We start from the raw sequence: 18,496 nt of genomic DNA, 5'->3' as shown, positions 1-18,496 counted from the left end.
AAAGAAAGTATTAAACCAATTTCAGCAGACTTAGGGGAATCGGTTCTTTTTTTGAGTAAATATTGCCTCCTTTCAAGTGAATTTATCCTTTTCAGGAATGTGAACTGTTCTAGGCATTGACTTATAATAAAAATTTGGTTGGAAGCTCTCTTTTCCATAGGGACAATCTCACAGGGAAGGCTCTTGTGATTAGCTAACCTCACAACTCTCAGAGACGTAAAGTGAATTTTCAAGAGGCTATCACTGCCCCAGGTTTTATTTAATTTCAATGGAGGTAAGTTTGTGGATTTCCTGAATCCATTCTAGTTCTTTCCCTGAGAAACATTAATTCTTTTTCCACAATATCAAAACCAGTGTGATGGGAAAGTCATAAGCTTCACCTGCCTAGCAGCCAAAGTAAGATCACATTTACATTTATGTCCAAGTTACCCTAATCCTGGGACCTTCCTGCCTTGTCAGCAGGAAGGCTGGTCAATTTGAAGGTGTAACCTCCCCTAATATATTAAATCTTCCTGCGGTGCTTGGATATGATCCCAAATTTATCCTCCAGCAGTAGCTGGAGAAGCAGAAATTCAGAGGGTCCCCAGGGACAAAGGCCTCCACCATGGCAGGAGTCCACCCCACCCACACTCCTTCCCTGGGGCCTCACTGGCTGGTGTTGCCGCCTCCAGCCCTGTGGCTCTGATGTCCAAGGTGGCCCCGGCTCACTGGCCAGGGTGCAGCTGGAGGTCAGGCTACAGCAAAAGCTCCAGGGGTATCTCACCACCACAGTTCCTATGATGTTAGTGCCTGTTCTACCGTCTCTACTGCTACAGGGAGACTGGTCCCACCTCTGGGTCCCTTAGTTGAGTGGGGAAGGGAAAGGCTGTCCCCCACATTACCAGGGTGTCCAGGGAAAGCACCAGCACCCCAAGGCAGTGGAGCTTTTCCACCCACAGCCAAGACCCTAGGCCCACCCCTGATGCCTGTGGGTTTGTGTGACCATGAGATAGGTGTGAGCTCCTGCCTGGGAGGGCTCAGGTCCACAGACTAGAGTTAAGAAACACCAGTGTGGGGTGCCTAGGTGGCTCAGTCAGTGGAGCCTCTGTTTTGTTTTTTTTTTTTTTTTTTGCGGGGGGGGTGGTGGTTAGATTTTATTTATCTATTCATGAGACACACAAAGAGGCAGAGACATAGGCAGAAGGAGAAGCAGGCTCCCTGCAGGGAGCCCGATGCAGGACCCAATCCCAGGATCCCAGGATCATGACCTGAGTCAAAGGCAGATGCTCAGCCACTGAGCCACCCAGGTGCCCTGAGCCCCTGACTGTTTATTTCAGCTTAGGTCATGATCTCAGGGGTTCCCTGAGTCAATCCCTCCAAATCGGGCTCCATGCTGGGCATGGAGCCTGCTTAAGATTCTCTCTCCCTCTCCCTCTGCCCCTCCCCCCACTCTCTGAAAAAACTGAAAAGAAAAAAAAAAAGAAACACCAGTGTGACCACAGGCTGGGGGGTTCCTTTCAGGACTCCCAGAAGTCCCTATGCTGATTATTCTCCATTTACCCCCTCACCCCCTAAACCATTCTGCTTATTCTCTGCCCTGCTTGGCCATGGTTCTGGCAGTGGCTGCTTACAAAGGTTAAAAGTACCACTGAAAGGCCCATCTTTCATGCCCCCAGCTCTCAACCCCCTTTAGTCCCCTTATCTTGTGGGTAATTGAAGAGAGCAAAATGGAGTCACTCGTGTCAAATGGTGGCTTGCATCAGGCAGTGACACGAGCAGCCAAAGGCGTTGCAGCTAAGACCACTTATCGCAGAAACCGGCACAGGCAGTTGGCACCCGGAACTGATAACCAGCAGAACCAGAGGAAGTCTGCAAAGTGCCAAGACTGATTAAGCTCCTTTAAAATGGGAGGATTTGGGGCAGCCCGGGTGGCTCAGCGGTTTAGCGCCGCCTTCAGCCCAGGGTATGATCCTGGAGACCTGGGATCAAGCCCCACATTGGGCTCCCTGCATGGGGCCTGCTGCTCCCTCTGCCTGTGTGTCTCTGCCCCACCCCCTCTATGTGTCTCTATGAATAAATAAATAAAACCTTTAAAAAAAATAAAACTAAAATAATGGGAGGATTTGGGCAGCACACTGTCAGACTTTCTAGATGCTGACCCTCTCGCATCTGACCATGTCAAACAGCTGCCAAAGGCTCTGCCTACTTGAACTCAGAACAGAACAGAGACCCTCCGCTGCTTGAGCATAGTAAATGGCATGTGCCAAGAGCTGATCCAGACCAGACAGGCCACGTCTCGACTGCACGCTCAGACTGACTTCGCGTCTGCTTTGCTAAGGTCCTACCCCCTTGTTGTATCCTGTTTGTTGTGCGACTTTGTGTCGCACTTTGCTTTGTGTGACATGTAAGAAGCCAAGTTTAAACGCACAGTGAAATATCCTTGAGTCCGGAATCCTGAACCTGCTTTCCCATCATGTTAACCTCGCTTTATGATTCAATATAATCATAATTAAGACACTGTGGAAAGACACAACCCGTGTGTGTGTATCACAGCGCGCCCACCAAAGTGCTCCAACTCTAAATTCTCCCAGTTAAACCTTCTGAGTTGCCACGCATCTGACCCCTATGGCCCTCTGGGACTCTTGGGGAAACCGAGGCAGAGAAGTGGCTCCCCAAAATGGTGAAACTGACCACCTATAAATAAGGCAGCTGAAGACTGAGCCACGTTTAATCTGACTTGGAAAAATGGGAAAATGTAGCATGTTTTGCACATCAGCATTGCAGAGCAAATCCATACACTGCTACCCGAGTTTGGAGCTCTGCGAGCAACTGGGATCTCCCAGGGGCCATGTCAGGTGCATAGACTGTTTGTTTTTTTATAATTTTTTTAAAGACTTGTATTTATTTATTCAGAGAGAGAGAGAGAGAGAGAGAGAGGCAGGGACACAGGCAGAGGGAGAAGCAGGCTCCATGCAGGGAGCCTGACATGGGACTCAATCTCGGGTCTCCAGGATCAGGCCCTGGGCTGAAGGTGGCGCTAAACCACTGAGCCACCCAGGCTGCCCCATAAGACTGTTTATTGCTGTCTCCTTGATCTTGGGCTCCAAAGGCAGAATCGGTAAGGGGCTGAGCCCCATGTGCTCAGGGAGAAGCCCAGGTCCTGACAGATCTGAGGTTGATGCCTTCGCCCTACGAGTTCCTGATCCAGGCTGCTTCTGTTATAAAGGGAGTCATTGATCAGATATAAGCTCAGGTAGGAAAAAGCCACCGGGATCTGCCCTCCCTTCTCATTGAGTTGTATTTTAATAACTTGATATCATTTTCTGGATAAGCTGGTTATTCGTGTCTCCAACAGCACCCCACAGGATGCTTTAATGATTGTGGTGGGTGGTTGGTAACGCCTGCTTTAAATTTTTCATGTTAAAAAAAATAAAGCTGGATCTCTACCTCACACCTTAGTCAATTCCAGCTATAAAAATGTACTCATAGACCAACACACACAAAACTCCATAAGAGTATGAGAGTATGGGAGGGGAGGGATAGGCAATGTTTATTTAATCTTGGGAAGTAAATGAGTAGGCCTTTCTAAAAATGAACCAAAGCGAAAAAAAAAAAAATTAAAAATATAATGGGCTATGGAGTGCCTGGGGGGGCTCAGTTGGTTAAGCATCTGATTCTTTTTTTTTTTTTAATTTTAATAGTTTTTTTTAAGATTTTATTTATTTATTCATGACAGACACAGAGAGACAGAGAGAGGCAGAGACAGACAGAAGGAGAAGCAGGCTCCATGCAAGGAGCCCGACGTGGGACTCGATCCCGGGTCTCCAGGATCACACCCCGGGCTGCAGACGGCGCTAAACCGCTGGTCCTAAGCATCTGATTCTTGATCTCAGTTCGGGTCTTGATTTCAGGGTTGTGAGTTCAAGCCCCATGTTGGGTTCTACATTGGGCATAGAGACTACTTAAAATAAAGCTTACGAAAAAAAAAATAAAAATAAATAAAAATAAAAAAACAAAAAAATAAATAAAAAAATAAAGCTTACGGGGGATCCTTGGGTGGCTCAGCGGTTTAGCACCTGCCTTTGGCCCACGGCGCGATCCTGGAGTCCCGAGATCGAGTTCCACGTCGGGCTCCCGGCATGGAGCCTGCTTCTCCCTCCTCCTGTGTCTCTGCCTCTCTCTCTCTCTCTCTCTCTCTCATGAATAAATAAATACATCTTTTAAAAAAAATAAAGCTTAAAAATGATGGGTTTACAATGAGATACCACCTCACACAGATCAGAATGGCTAAAACAAGTCAGGAAACAACAGATGTTGGCAGGATGCGGAGAAAGGGAAATCCTTGTACACCGTGGGTGGGAACGCAAGCTGGTGCAGTCACTTTGGAAAACAGTATGGAGGTTCCTCAAAAAGTTTAGAATAGAGCTACCCTATGATTCAGCATTTGCACTACTGGATATTTACCCCCAAAGTTACAAATGTAGTGATCTGAAAGGACACTTGCACCCCAATGTTTATAGCAGCATTGTCCACAACAGCCAAACTATGGAAAGAGCCCTGATGTCCATCAACAGATGAATGAATAAAGAAGACGTGGTGTAGATATACAACGGAATACTACTCAGTCATCAAAAAGAAATGAAATCTTACCATTTGCAACAACATGGATGGAATGAGAGGATATTAGGCTAAGTGAAATAAATCAATCAGAAAAAGACAATTATACGATCCCACTCATATGTGGAATTTGAGGATCATAGGAGAAGAGAAGGAAAAATAAAACAAGATGAAATCAGAGATGGAGACAAACCACCAGTCTCTCTCTCTCTCTCTCTCTCTCTCTCTCTCTCTTTTCAGACTCTCTTAATCATAGGAAACAAACTGAGGGTCACTGGAGGGGAGATGGTTGGGGGATGGGGTAACGGAGTGATGGGCATTAAGGAGGGCATGTGATATAACGAGCACTGCGTGTTCTAGAAGACTGATGAACCACTGACCTCTACCTCTGAAACCAATAATATGTTGTATGTTAATTAGTTGAATTTAATAAAATTTAAAAATAAAAATAGATAAAAACAATGGGTTTGACTATATACAAATTTGAAATTTCTATATGCTACTATTCACATGGATTTAAAAGTCAAAGCAAAAACTGAGAAACAACATTTCAACACGTGAGAAGCAAAGGGATTATGTTCCCAGTATATGAATAACTCTCACAAACCAATTAAAAGTAAAAGAATACTCTGATGGAAAATATGCAATGGATATGACGTGGTAATTGACCAAGAGTTGTAAGTGGCCAGTGACCCCATGAGAGGATGTTCAACCTCACTGGTAACCAAGGGAAGATTTCAAAAGAAGAAAAGAAAAATAGGAGGAAAAAGAAAACCACACACATAGCACCATCACCATAGAACCCATAAGGTATCTTTTCTTACCTACTAGATGAGCAAAGGTGAAGAAAACTGTAACACCCACTGGGGGTGAGGGTTCTCACACTGCTTGTCACATGCTACTGGAAACAGTGTAAGTACTACAAACCTTTTGGAGGGTAGTCCTCAATATGTTTCAGAAGACTTAATAGACGGACACCTTTTGACTTAGCCATGCTCCTGTTACCCGGGAGCTGGCCTTGAGAGAAGGGATACCATCTCCCTTGGCCGCTCCATCCAGAACATGAGACCAGCAAAACCTCTTAATTTCCCCAACAGAGCCAGAGACTGGCCAGCAAGCACAGCATAGACAGCCCAGGGTCACTCACTGAGAAGCACCTGCTTCCTTTTGGCCAGAGGCAGCCATCACATCCCTCGAGAACTGCTCTAGGCCTCTCCTTATGGCAACACTAGACCCAGCTGACCCAACCATCCCCTCTGGAGCACAGCAAAGCAAGCACATTCTTCCACCACTGTCTCCATCCTTCACTTCCCATCCCAGGACATCTGACAGTGGAAACACCCAGTCACTGCAGGAGCAGCCCCCTCCACCCCCACTTACCTGGATGGGGTCTCATCCTCCAGACCCATTAAGATAATTGTGATATACTGCAAGATCTAAGCTCATCTGTAGTCATGTCGATACATTTATAATAGTCAACAGTGGAAACAACCTACAAATCCATCAATAAAAGAAGTGACTAAGTAAATAAGATCTCCATGCATTAGGATGCCATGGAAAATGAGGACACAAACCTACTAGAGTTGTGCAGGAGGAAGGGGTGGTTAGATGACCTGAGCCCATCTGTGCCAAGTGCCCAGGACAGCACAAGGCATACAGAAAGTGCTCAAGAGTTGTGGGTAAGAGGAAAAGGAGGCTACAAAGCAGTGTTACAGTCCAATTGCACTTTATTATTAAAATATATGTATCCTGGGGCACCTGAGTGGATCAGGTGGTTAAGCATCTGCCTTCAGCTCAGGTCATGATCCTGGGGTTCTGGGATCAAGCCCCACTTCAGGCTCCCTGCTCAGTGGGGAATCTGCTTCTCCCTCTGCACCTCCACCCCCCACCACAGTACTCTCTTTCTCTTTCTCAAATAAATAAATAAAATCATTTTAAATACATACATACATAAAATATATGTATCTATATGTGTTTATATACACAGAAAAATATATGAAAAGATATAACCCAAAATGTGCAGAGTGCCTGTTGTGGGGTGGTGGGCCTAGAGGTAATCTTCTCCTTCACATCTATTTGTATCTTTTGTGTTGTCTGTGTTAATATGATCATGTAATACTTCATACTTTTTTTTTAATGATTCAGGAAATGGACAAGAAAAAAGATTTCAAGGATTTTCTGGTCAACCTTAATATGAAAAATCTTGACACATTAACTTGGTAATGGTGTACAAGTTATATAGTACTCAGAAAAGAAAACTATTTTCATTTTTTAAAGGTAGAATAAAATAAAACATTCATATTATAAAAAATTACAATGCCTGGGGCCTGCTTGGGGGATGAGCCCCTGGGAAGTCCATCCTCTACCAGCCCCTGAGCTGGAGGATCTGAACTACTTTCTGTGGAAAAGTCGACTCCCCACAGGTAGTTCCCTGGGTTTAACTGGCATCAGTGACAGAGCCCAGAGACAATGCTCATGAACAGTTCTAGGCTGGCCACCTCACAGGAAAGAGATTTCTTTCTTGTCAGTTCCAGGTAGGAAAAAAAAAAATCCCTGGGCCTGGCTTGGGTCACATACCGATCCTTGAATCCATCATATGGCCAGGGGGATGCAACCTGTTGACCCCTTTCTCCTCTCCCTTTGGTACCAGTTACCAAATTTCCTTTGGAGACCCACTCTGTCCTCTTTCCCTCTTTCTGAAGCTACCAATCTCTATACTCCATCTCTAGGTCCCAGAGACGAGCACTTGGGCTAATACTGGCCAATCCATGAAAAACCATCTTCCTGGCCACAGTAACTAGGGACTCAAATGAAACAAGACCAGTTGTCCTTCTTTAAGATCCTATCTAGACAGGTATCTTCCTGAGGGTATCTCCCTCCTCACCTCCATTCCTTGACACCTGGAGAGAGATCCTCTACAGTAGGAGACAATATAGACACTACACAGAGACAGAGCTGAGCTATGGGAGAGAGAGAGACTTGCCCTCATTTGAATCACTATACCTGGTTGTGATCAGCTAATAGCATCCCCCTCTGTAGACTTCCCAGTTATGCAAGTGATAAAGTCCCTCAGAGCTTTACTTGGGTCTCTGCCATTGACAAATTCAGCAGCCTGGGCCTGATGAGATCTGAACCATGTCCGCATGTCTATGATCAAAGAAACAAGTTATTGAGATTGGCATACCCCAATAAAACCAGGGTGTTGGAATGGAGGAGTAACTCCAGGAGGGTTACTGCACAGGGACAGAGCAAACAATCATGGCAAGAGTAGAGAAACATCGTTGATCAAATAATGAGGGGGGGTTATCTACTTCTATCGGCATATTACAAATCAGTTGCCAAAAAAGAAAGAGTACATAGAAAATTCAGATAATAAAGTTGCATATATGATACTCTGTACCTTACCAAAAAAAAAAGCTCTATTTGTAAGTTTCCATAAAATATTTTTAAAATATTATATATTCAAGGGCCCCTGGGTGGTTCAGTCAGTTAAGTGTCTGACTCTTGATCTCAGCTCAGGTCTTGATCTCACAGTTGTGGATTTAAGTCCTGTGTTGGGCTCCACACTCAGAGTGGAGACTACTTAAAAAACAAACACATATGAATATATATTTTTTTAAGATTTTATTTATTTATTTGTGAGAGACACAGAAGAGAGGCAGAGACATAAGCAGAGGGAGAAACAGGCTCCCTACAGGGAGCCCCATGCGGTACTCGATCCCAGGACCCTGGGATCACCACCTGAGCCAAAGGCAGAGGCTCAACCACTGAGCTACCCAGGCGTCCCACAAATAAATAAATAAATAAATAAATATATATATATATATACACACACACACACACACACACACACACACACACATATCTCAGGCTCCCTGCTCAGGGGGGAGCCTGCCTCTCCCTCTATCCCTCCCCCCAGCTCATGCTTACTCTCTTCTTTCTCAACTGAATAAAAATTTTTTAAAAGGCTTTAATAAAATGTTGAAAGAAATAATTATCTCTACATTCATATGCGGAATGGATAGTAATGTCACAAGAATAACAAATCCTTACTCATGCTATTTACCACAGAACATTCCAGACAGGTTAAAGTTAAATATTCACATGCATACACACAACCATTTAAAAAAAAAAAAAAAAACCAAACCCACAACAGAAGAATAGAAAAGCATGGGCTCACTCCATCTACTGAGACATGGGTGTCAGGACAAAGTGTGGGTTTCAGAGCAAACAGATCTCTGGGTTTCGGGTCCCATTTGAGCTGCTTACTCAAATACTTAACTCTTCTAAGCTCAATTTCCTCTCTGTTTTCCTACCTGACGTAGGTAGAAAATACCCAATTCACTAGAATCAAAGCCACTTCATGGTATGCACTTTTAGTTTCTGCAGTGGATTTTTCCAGGCTGGGTACTAGAGATGCAGTGGGGCATCTCTGGAACAGATGGCCCCCAGGGAGAGAGAGCTGAGTGAAGGAACTGTCCAAGCATGTAATTAAAGTATGGGAGGCTATGAGAATAGAATACATTTTTTTAAAAAATTTGTAAACATCTGTATATAAAACTAGAGAAAAACAATGGAGTAGAAGAATATTTCACGGTATATATGAAAAAATAATAATATTGAAATATTTTACAAGCTGATAAAAATATTTTGAAAACTCTTAGAAATTAGAGGAAGACAACTTAAAGCACTCTGAGGGTCTTGGGCAAATACAAACAAGGCTTCAGGATTAGCAGAGGAACTAGAAAGAGAATTCACTCAGTCGGTATGTAGCACTGGCCTGGAGTTGGCACAGAGCTACCAAACCACAGAGAGCTCACATCATCAAATCCTCCAACTGGCAATTCCTCTGATTGAAGAAAGAAAGAAAGAAAGAAAGAAAGAAAGAAAGAAAGAAAGAAAGAAAGAAAGAAAGAAAGAAAGAAAGAAAGAAAGAAAGGAAGGAAGGAAGGAAGGAAGAAAGAAAGAAAGAAAGAAAGGAAGAGAGAGAGAGAGAGAGAGAGAGAGAAAGAAAGAAAGAAAGAAAGAAAGAAAGAAAGAAAGAAAGAAAGAAAAGAAAGAAAAGAAAAGAAAAAAGAAAAAGAAAAAAGGAGAAGAGAGGCAGGGAGAGAGCAGGGAGGGTAAAGACAGAAGGAAGGAGGGGAGTGAGGGAAGGAAGAGAAAATTTCTATTTGTAAAGAGATGTTTTTACCTGCGTAATTTGTATATACACAGTAAACAGCCCAATCCTGACCGTGAAGGATTATATTGCAGACTGTGCAGTTCCATGGGAAAAGCCATACAAAATGACAGTGCATGAAAAAGTTGATCACAAGATATTCCGTATACTTTAGATTCCGTCTACAGGCAAATTTTGGAGGATCTGAAAACCTAGGAAAGTAATAGGCAGATGGTATTATACTGGTGGAGGTATTTAAACATTTTGACGTTGCTTGGACATTTCTGTTGACCTTGCACTGTAACACTGGCTAAGTATTCTATACACGCTCACCCAAAAAATCAATTAAAGAAAGAACGTTCGTCACTCCACCCAAATTAAGCTTGACACTGCCCAGGCCATCTTGAGGCTGGCTTCCTAGCCTCAGCCTGAGGTTTCCGAGCAAGTGAGACCGTGTGTGCGGAGGGCAGAGGCTGGCAGGGCCGGCGGCGGGGGCTCCTCCTGGGGGACACAGCTGCCCGCAGGGCCCGGCCTGGCGAGGCCTGGGGAGCGTCTTATCGCATGAGCTCATGCGAAAGCCCCACGCCTCCAGGTCTCCAGCGAACATTTGCCATTCCTTTCCTGTCACCACCCAGCTCTGTGCCTGTGCCCATGAGCTCATAGTACTGGGCAAGTCCTCCTGGGGTCAGATAACTGCCAGGGGCAGCTCCTTTCCCAGCCTCCTGCCTCTGCCCTGTGCCTCCGAGAGACGCAGGCTGCCCGACTCCCGCCCTGTGGTCCGCACAGCTCACCCTGTGAGCTCAGCAGAAGTCTGGGGGGGTGGGGAGGCCCCTGTCCCAGCCTCGCCTCCGTCTGGGAACTGCTCGGCCGCGTAACCAGGTAGACCTCACCTGGACCCCAGGCCCTGCCCACGTCTGAGCCACTGTCTTGTTTCTGTCTCAGTTCCAGACTCCGCAGCAAGCCTGAGCCTCCTGCCGCCTCCCAGGTGGGTGTCAGCAGAGGAGGCGCTGGGCGAGGGGAGTGCGTCAGCTGTGAGGACCCCCCCTGGAGCCACAGGTGGAGGCTCTGTCTGTCCCGCTGCTGCTGCTGCTGCGAGGGGAGGTTTCTCAGGTGCGTAGAGCTGGCTCGTGCCCCAGGGACCCGTGTGTGCCAGGCCTCCCGCTGCTGGGACTCCAAGGGGAGTCCCAGAGGCCTTCGCCGGGTCCGCTGAGAAGACAACCGCCACATACCTTTGCTCGGGTATGTCACCCCTGGCACCACCGAGCCCCACGCAGCCAGCTCGGGCCTCCGACCACCTAATTCCCGCGGCCACCTGAGAGGCCTGGTTTCCAGACACCAGAGCCCTCCGGCTCCCCAGACCTTATGACCGCAGTGCTCCCAACCAACCTGGCCCTATCCCCTCCAGACCTCCCAGAAATTAAAGAAGGAAAGAATGGGAAGAGGGCACAGTGTGGCCCCAGAGAAACGGCCGCTGACAGATGTGACAAAGGCCCCAGAACTCTGAGCACTGCCCCCCCCACGCCCAGAAAATGGCGGCGAGGGGCCGAGGAGCTGCGTCGTGCCTCTGCCAACTGCACACCACGTTCCCACGGGAGCCGCTCAGCACAGGGTGGAGACAGCTGTTCCTCTCAGCAGATGTTCTCGCGGGAAGCAGGGGCTCCCTCCCAAGCCCGATCCCCGTGACCCCCTGGAGTCCGGCCAGCTCCCCCGTAGGCCTGTGCAGCCTGTGAGGCCCGGTGTGTGGCTGAGGGCAGATCAGAGCCGGCGGGGCGTGGGGTGGCGCTGCTGGCGGCTTTGCCAGCACCTTCCCGCTGGGAGGGCAGAGGCTGTCTCTGCTGGCTTTACACCCCTGTGCATTTATGAAGCACCTACTGTGTGGCGGGCAGTGTGCAAGGAACTGAAACTGCTGAGGTAGACATAGGTGTTCCTCAAGAAGCCACAGATGGTGGCATTGGGGCTGTGACAGCCACAGGCTCAGGAGCCGAGAGGACTCTGAGGCTGGGCCCCTGCTGACTGTGGGGAACCAGAGTCTATAGGGACCAGCAGGCCCAGGGAGAGCCCCGGCACTCAGCAGGACCATCACACCAGAAGATTCCCGGGCCATCCCACATCGTTTCAGATCCTGCCAGGTCCTGGTGCCAGAAACAGGCCTGCCTTGGAGGCTCTCCTGCTTCAGCGCGGCTCAGAAATCAGTCCCAATTGTCACGCATCCTTCTCCATGAGGTTCACCTCCTGGAAGGTTCTCAGTGAGCAGTCCCAGCCATGCCACCCTAGTCCAACCGCTGTTCTGCTGCCCTGCAGTCCACGCTGTCCAAGGGGACCAAGAGAAGGTGGCCTGGTCCAGACCCAGGCGGGGTCTAGCGCCCAGAGGTATGGGGCCGGGCTGTCCAGGGCATGACGCTCAAATGCCTCTGCATTCAAGTTCCCTCGGAGGGTGGAGGGAAGGGGCAGGACCCAGTTCCTCTCCAAAGCCAGGTGCCCTGTCTCCCAGCCCCTCACCCTCCACTCCTGGCCCAGTTACCACCCACTTTCTGGATTTTCTCATGACACATCACTCAGCACTCTGTGTTTCTCTTCACTCCGTGAAACCCATTCTGCCTGAGAAACACATTTGGATTTAATGGGGTAAGAAGGTGCTGAAGTTAGAAATATTTGCTTAATTTAGTAACACGTATGAGCATATGTCACATTCATTTTACTGAAGTGAACTCCCCCACCAGGCTGTGAGCTAGGATCAGGAACTATTTAATTCTATAGAGTGGGTATGATATTTTTAATCATCCCACAAAATAATTGACAATTCACAATTTTACAAACTACAAATTTACAATTATGATGTGATTTTTCAAGACAACGTGGCCGGCAAGCGCCAGGGTGGCTCATTCAGTTAAGCATTTGACTCTTGGTTTCAGCTCAGGTCATGATCTCAGGGTGGTGGGATCGAGTCCCGTGTCCAGCTCTGCACTAGGTATGGAACCTGCTTAAGATTCTCCCTCTCCTTCTACCCCTCCCCTCTCTCCCTCTTCTCTCTCTCTCTAAACAAACAAACAACAAAAACTAGGGAGTCCAGGTCAAACACCCATGCACAGTCTGCAGAGGTGGTCAGGCAAGCTTTTGGCATTTCAGCTTCCCTGGGTGGCTGAGAAGCCAGGCAGAAAAAATCTACTAATATCCGTCCACTACACACAGAGCCTGCCTCCCATCCTTACCACTGTAAATTATTTCACCCATGAAACAAAACAGGCCTCATTTTGGGAGGAAAGGAGTCTTCTCCTTGCCCAGCCTGCATTGAGACAGGAGGCCCTACTGGGAGGTCCTTGAGAAAAGGTTTGTTGTATTATAGTGCACGTTGGACCCAGAAACAATCCCACAGGCACAAGGGTGGGTTCCAAAAAATTTAGCGGGGTGGGGGTGAGGGTCGGGGGAGGGCACCTGGGTGACTCACTCAGTTAAGCGTCTGACTCTCCAATACAACTGCAGTCATAATCTCCTGATTGTGAGATCGAGCCCCAAGTTGGGCTCTACACTCAGTGGGGAGCCTGCTTGAGAGTCTCTCCTTCTCCCTCTGCCCCTCCCTCAATAATAAATAAAATAAATAAATAAAATCTTTTTTAAAAAATGATGGGCTTTGGGCTTTTTCAGGGTGGTGGGGCTTGGGCTTAAAAATATTTTCCAATCACTGAACCCAGACTGCAAGAAGTATGTTCTCTCCAACCCTTGTTAGCATCTAGCTTGGTCGTGTCTCTCTCTTGCCAGTGTATGCTGGCCATTCACGCGGACTGCTCACCAGGAAGTGGCTGATGATCACACACTCCTGGGGCAGAAATCCACAGAGGACTGTGAGGCTTGGGAAACCCAGAGATGGGGTTCCCTCAGCTGATTCATGGCCCCGGATCCTGAGGGCCCATCCCATACTCCCTTTCGTGAAGGTGCCAAGTTCAGAGGCGTCTATAAGACACCTGGGGCCCCTCCTACCTGCATGCAGAGGCCTCCTTCTCCAAGACCAGAGAGTAGACAGGCCCCTCCAGGTATACACCAAGAAGATGGGCTCACTATAGGGAACCCCCAGAGCATCAAGGAGTGGCTTCCTGTTTGGAAAAGCTCCATATGATCAACATTTTACCAGAGCCCAGCCAAGGCAAACCCAGTCTCCAGGACACAGAGCCTGGCAGCAGATCTGTCCCCTCTGCAAACATCTGGTGCACACTACATGCCGAGGTCAGGATGCTGAACTGTCTTTGGCTCAGAAGGGCCCTTGCCTTTACCTCCCTGCTGGCTTCCTCAGGGTTTAGGCCCTCTGCTCCCTCGCCTGCCTGGTAAAAGCCAAACCCACACGGGGAGCAGTCGTTCCCCCCAGGGAACTGAGCCTATCTATTGAGGCTTTCTGTCAACCCTATCTCTGTTTTATTTTTGAAAAGGAAAAAAAGGAGGGATAAACTCTGACGTCATGGGCTTGCGTAGGACAGCGGGGTTGGAGGCCATCTGGAGCAGGTGCTGGCAGAGCTGCTGGGAAAGAAGAAGGAAGGCAGCTGGCTCATCAGGTGGGGGTGTCCTGGGGTCAGACAAAGACCTCATGGCACCATTAGGTTAAGCTTTCCTGGAATTTCTGGCCCAGGACGGAGGAGATGACACTTCCTTGGCCTCCAGCTCCTGGAGGAGGCACCAAGCTCAAGAAGACCCCGCCAAGCTTTGGTCTCTGTGTCCTTCATGGGTCTCCACCAGCGAATGGTCCTAGGAACTGTTGGGGGCTCGGAAGTACGAGTGTTCTCATGCAGTGACATTCAGATTCCTCGTCTGCCCCCAGCTGCTCTTCCTGCCTTTGTCTCAGGGTTGGGAGCCTCTTGTCGGGCCTCCTGATTCACTCTGCCCCCATCCAGGAGGCACGTACAGCTTTTTCGCAATTACAGGTGGTGAAACTGAAGGCCCAGAGCAGTGATGGGACTTGGCCAGGGTCCCGCTGACATTTCCCTGCCTGGACTCCATAAGATCTGCTCACCGCCTGTTCAGTGTCCTCTCTGGGAAGTTATGCAGCTGGAAGGGGGCCCCTGGGATGAAATAATTGCAGAGAAAACAGATGGGCTGCTGAGGATCCCTCCCTTCCTCTGTGTGCCTGAGAACCCTCCCGCTTTGCCCCAGTGCCAGGAGGGGGCGCTGTTCCCCAGGGAGCAAGTTCCCACCTCCTGGGGAGGGGAGCTGCACAATCCTGCCTTCACCACCCGGTCTCCAGCCTCGGAAAAGCCCTTCCGCACACCTTTCTCACAAAGGCCCCCTTCATGTTCCATAGGGTCTTGCTAGCCGACTGGATATCAACTGTCCCAAGGAAGGGCCTGGCCTGTAGCAGGTGCCAGGGTCTCCCCTTGCCTTCATGGACCAGAAAAAAAAGGAAAAGGAGCCCACAAGAATGGAGTCTTTTCTCTCCATGTCCCCATATTCCAGAGGTCCAGGAGCAAGAAGAGGGTCCCAGTCGTGTGACTCTCAGATGCCTGGGGTTCGGCACACTTCAGCCTGGTTCTGACTTTCCCCAAGTCCTGTTCCCTCTCTGTGCCTCCTCCTCTCAACTGACCACCCTCGCTCGGCTTCATCTTTCATGCCCACCCCCTACCATCCCACCACCCTGCAACCAAGTTTGCTGTTCCTCCCCACCCTCCGGAGCACAGTAGGCTCCCACCCTTGCAGACAAGCCCCTCCCCCTCTTTATCACCAATGCCTCCAGAACCTGCCTCTGCTGACCAGCCTTTCTCCCAAGCCTGCCTCCTCTGGATCTGAAACCCCCACTCTCCCCGGTCTGAGCATGCAGGGCTCTGCAACATCCAGGGGCTGCCCTCCCACTTCCCTTGGTTTCAAGGATTTGCCCTTTGGCGAGGCCACTTCTTATTTTTCCCTTACTGCAACCCTCTAACCATGGATCCCTTCCTTGCTCAGCTCAACTCGGTACAGACTTTCCCTATCCAGGAAGCCCGCCCTACTAGCCCAAGCTGGGAGAGCTGCCATCCCTCCTCACCATTGACCTTTCCAGCCTACAAAGCTAGCGTCTGTTTCCTGGGGTCCTTCTTCATGGGGAAGGGACTCCGCAGGCTGCCAGGGAGCTCAGTGGATACTGGGGGAATCAGTGGCTGTATAAGTAACACAGGAAAGGATCCCCTACAGAACTGCCAGACTCCTGAGGCCCAGTGGCCTTTTCTCTTCCTCTTGCCATCAGGAGGAGTTTTCACATTGAGCATTCAATAAAGTGCTCCCAACAGCTCCGGTTCAGCTGCTCAGTGGGTCCAACTGTCCCAGGCCCTGTCCCTGGGACCAGAGCAGAAAAAGCAGACCTCTTGAGGGAAAAGCAGGACAGAGGAACCTGAGTCCCCATTCTAGACCCAAGAGGGAGAAAGCTTCCTCTCCATTTCACTATGGGAGGAGCCCAAGGCAGTGACGTGCTGACTACCTCCTTTCCCGAGGGTTCCTCCAGCCTAGTCCTGGAACTTCTATCCACCCCACCTTCCAGGCCGCAGCTAAGCAGGAGCTGCCCCAGGGAGGCCTCGCTCCACAGGTGACTATTCTGGGATCTGGTCTGCCCCAGATGACCACAGCCCAGTGGTCACCAGCGGGGGCTCACCAGAAGATTCCACTTCCAAAGATCCAAAGAGGGGAAATAGAGTCCAAGGCTTTGTCCACACTGCGGTGGGGTTGGGTGGGGTTGGTTTATTTAATTTAGCCTCAAAGCTCAAAGAGAGGGGAGACTTAGATAGTTAGCCAGCTGTCACCAAGTACATCCAAGGGACACAAAAGATAGGAAGAACCAGCCTACAGACATTCAGACAGAAGGAGGTAAACTTTGTGCACCAGAAGCTTCCAACCTGTCCTTAATAAGGAGTTTCAGAGGATGTAGCTGCTGTCTCCTGGAAAAGAGCCCAATGCCTGGCTCTAGAGTCAATCTGCTCAGCTCCTTAAACAGGTGGAAATAAAGCAAATCTCAGAGAAGCTCCAGAGTGGTAACATTCTCCTTTGATCAGTAGGCAAAGAGGAGAGAGGACCTCCATCACCCACCCGGAAATCCCTCCCTCTTCCCCATTCTTGCTTCTCTTTCTTACTCCTCAAATGCAAGAGTGGTGCCACTCTATGGGTGTTACCACAGAGCAGCAACCAGGGAGGCTGTGTGGAAATGTTGCATCCACTCACCAGAACTCCCAGAGGATGCCCTGTCAATGTCCGAATCCTCCTCTAGACTCGGAAATTCTGCTACGCCAAACTCAGGCCTCGGATGTAGATTATTCCCTACACAACAGGACTTTGGGCTCAGTGGGTCTGCAATTTCTGAGTCAGAGTGCCAGGTGGGAAGAAGAGACCCTGAAGGGCCATGGAACCATTGCCTCCGTGTCCAGGCCCAGGCCCAGCTGTGGGAGCTATCCATGGGGCACCTGATTCCCCCTGCCCTTCCTGACCGCCACTGCCCTCTCCGGGGTGGGGGGGGAGGGGAAGCAACATACAAACTCCCGCAGGCACCTGTACCTGGCTTCGGTCTTGGCACCTAGGGACCACCGCCCTGGCCCCGGGGAGTGCTCTCCAGCAGAGTCCTGTGGGGTGGCAATGGGATCATACATTTCTGCACCTCACTCAGTTCTTGAGGTCCCAGGCTCTCTGCCTCCTCTGCCCATCCCGAAGGGACTCCTTGGAGCCCAAGGCATTAAGACACTCTGTCCCAGGAGAGGGAGTTGTGAGCAGCGGGTCTAGGTGACTTTGTCCTGACTATCTAAGGCTGAAAAAAAGGAAGGCAACCACCTGTCACGTCCCCGGAAGCCATACTGGGCTCGAAGCTGGTAAAGCTCTCTCTGCAGCCGGTGCAGGTGCGCGGGTCCGCGCGGAGAACGGCCTGCTCGGCGCGGGGACAGACTGGCTCAGGTGCACACCGGTGAGTGCACACGAAAGCTACCGGGGTCAGACCTCGAGGGTTCGGTGCAGCGGACCCGGCTGAGCGCGAACTTAGAGCCACAGTGACGGGTACAGGATGCTCCTGCACACACGCGTGGGCACCGGTATCTGCGGCCTCCCGTCTTAGCCCATCCGGTTCGCGTTTCACTCTCAGAAACACCCGCAGGCAAAAAGCTTGCAGTCTCCGGTGTAGGACTTGCGCTCCCCCCTGCGGCCCCGGGGCAAACCTCAAACCTCGCTCTCCCTGCGCCTCAGGCCCAGCTTCCACCCCATCCTCTGCCTCCCTAACTTAAAGACGTTGGTGCGGTCTGAACTCCCGAGTAGGTGAAAGGTACTGGAGCCGCAGTACCAGGCCTGCTCCTGCCTGGTGCCCAGGGAAGAGTTTGGCAACAAGGCAGATCTGCGTGGATTTCGGGCTGTGCCAACTTTCTGGCTGTGTGGCTTTGGGCAAATGACTTAATTCCTCTGAGCCAGTCTTTGCACCTGCAAAGAGGGAAACTGATCCCTCCTAGGGAGAGCGCGTGTGTTGAGGTCCAAGCGTGTGTGCGGGGCACCGGGAGCACCAACGCTTGGCATGCCTGGCACGCGCTCGCTGCAAATGGAGTTCCCTGTGCGCGCCGCTGTGCAGCCGCGAGTGCGGCGGGAGAGAGCTGGCGGAGCGGCATCCCTCGGGGGTGGGATGTAGGTGGGGGCAGTGGGGGAGCCTCCACGGCCCCCTCCGGGCCCTCGGCGCGCGTGCCATTGGCCCGGGCAGCCGGGTGGGCGGGAGGATGACATCAGCGGCAGGTTGGATTATAAAGGCGCGAGCGGAGCCGCGGGTTCAGAGCG

At 50.0% G+C, this 18,496-nt stretch overlaps 1 long non-coding RNA gene across 2 annotated transcripts; it reads right to left on the bottom strand.

The window, feature by feature from the left end:
- Positions 1 to 2,883: 2,883 nt before the first annotated feature.
- LOC140616194 (uncharacterized) lies at positions 2,884 to 11,398 on the bottom strand. Of its 2 annotated transcripts, XR_012016728.1 has the most exons (5): positions 10,984 to 11,398; positions 9,788 to 9,966; positions 7,600 to 7,743; positions 5,977 to 6,088; positions 2,884 to 3,194 (listed from the first exon to the last, which is right to left on the bottom strand). It is a non-coding gene; the product is annotated as an uncharacterized lncRNA (long non-coding RNA). The 2 variants fall into 2 exon arrangements; XR_012016727.1 differs by lacking the exon at positions 2,884 to 3,194 and having other exon boundaries at positions 4,173 to 6,088; positions 10,984 to 11,393.
- Positions 11,399 to 18,496: the final 7,098 nt, after the last annotated feature.

This window comes from Canis lupus, chromosome 24, assembly GCF_048164855.1.
Source record: "Canis lupus baileyi chromosome 24, mCanLup2.hap1, whole genome shotgun sequence".
Lineage (NCBI taxonomy): Eukaryota > Metazoa > Chordata > Mammalia > Carnivora > Canidae > Canis > Canis lupus.
The sequence above is the reverse complement of the archived record's forward strand: the minus strand, read 5'-3'. Positions and strand labels throughout refer to the sequence as shown.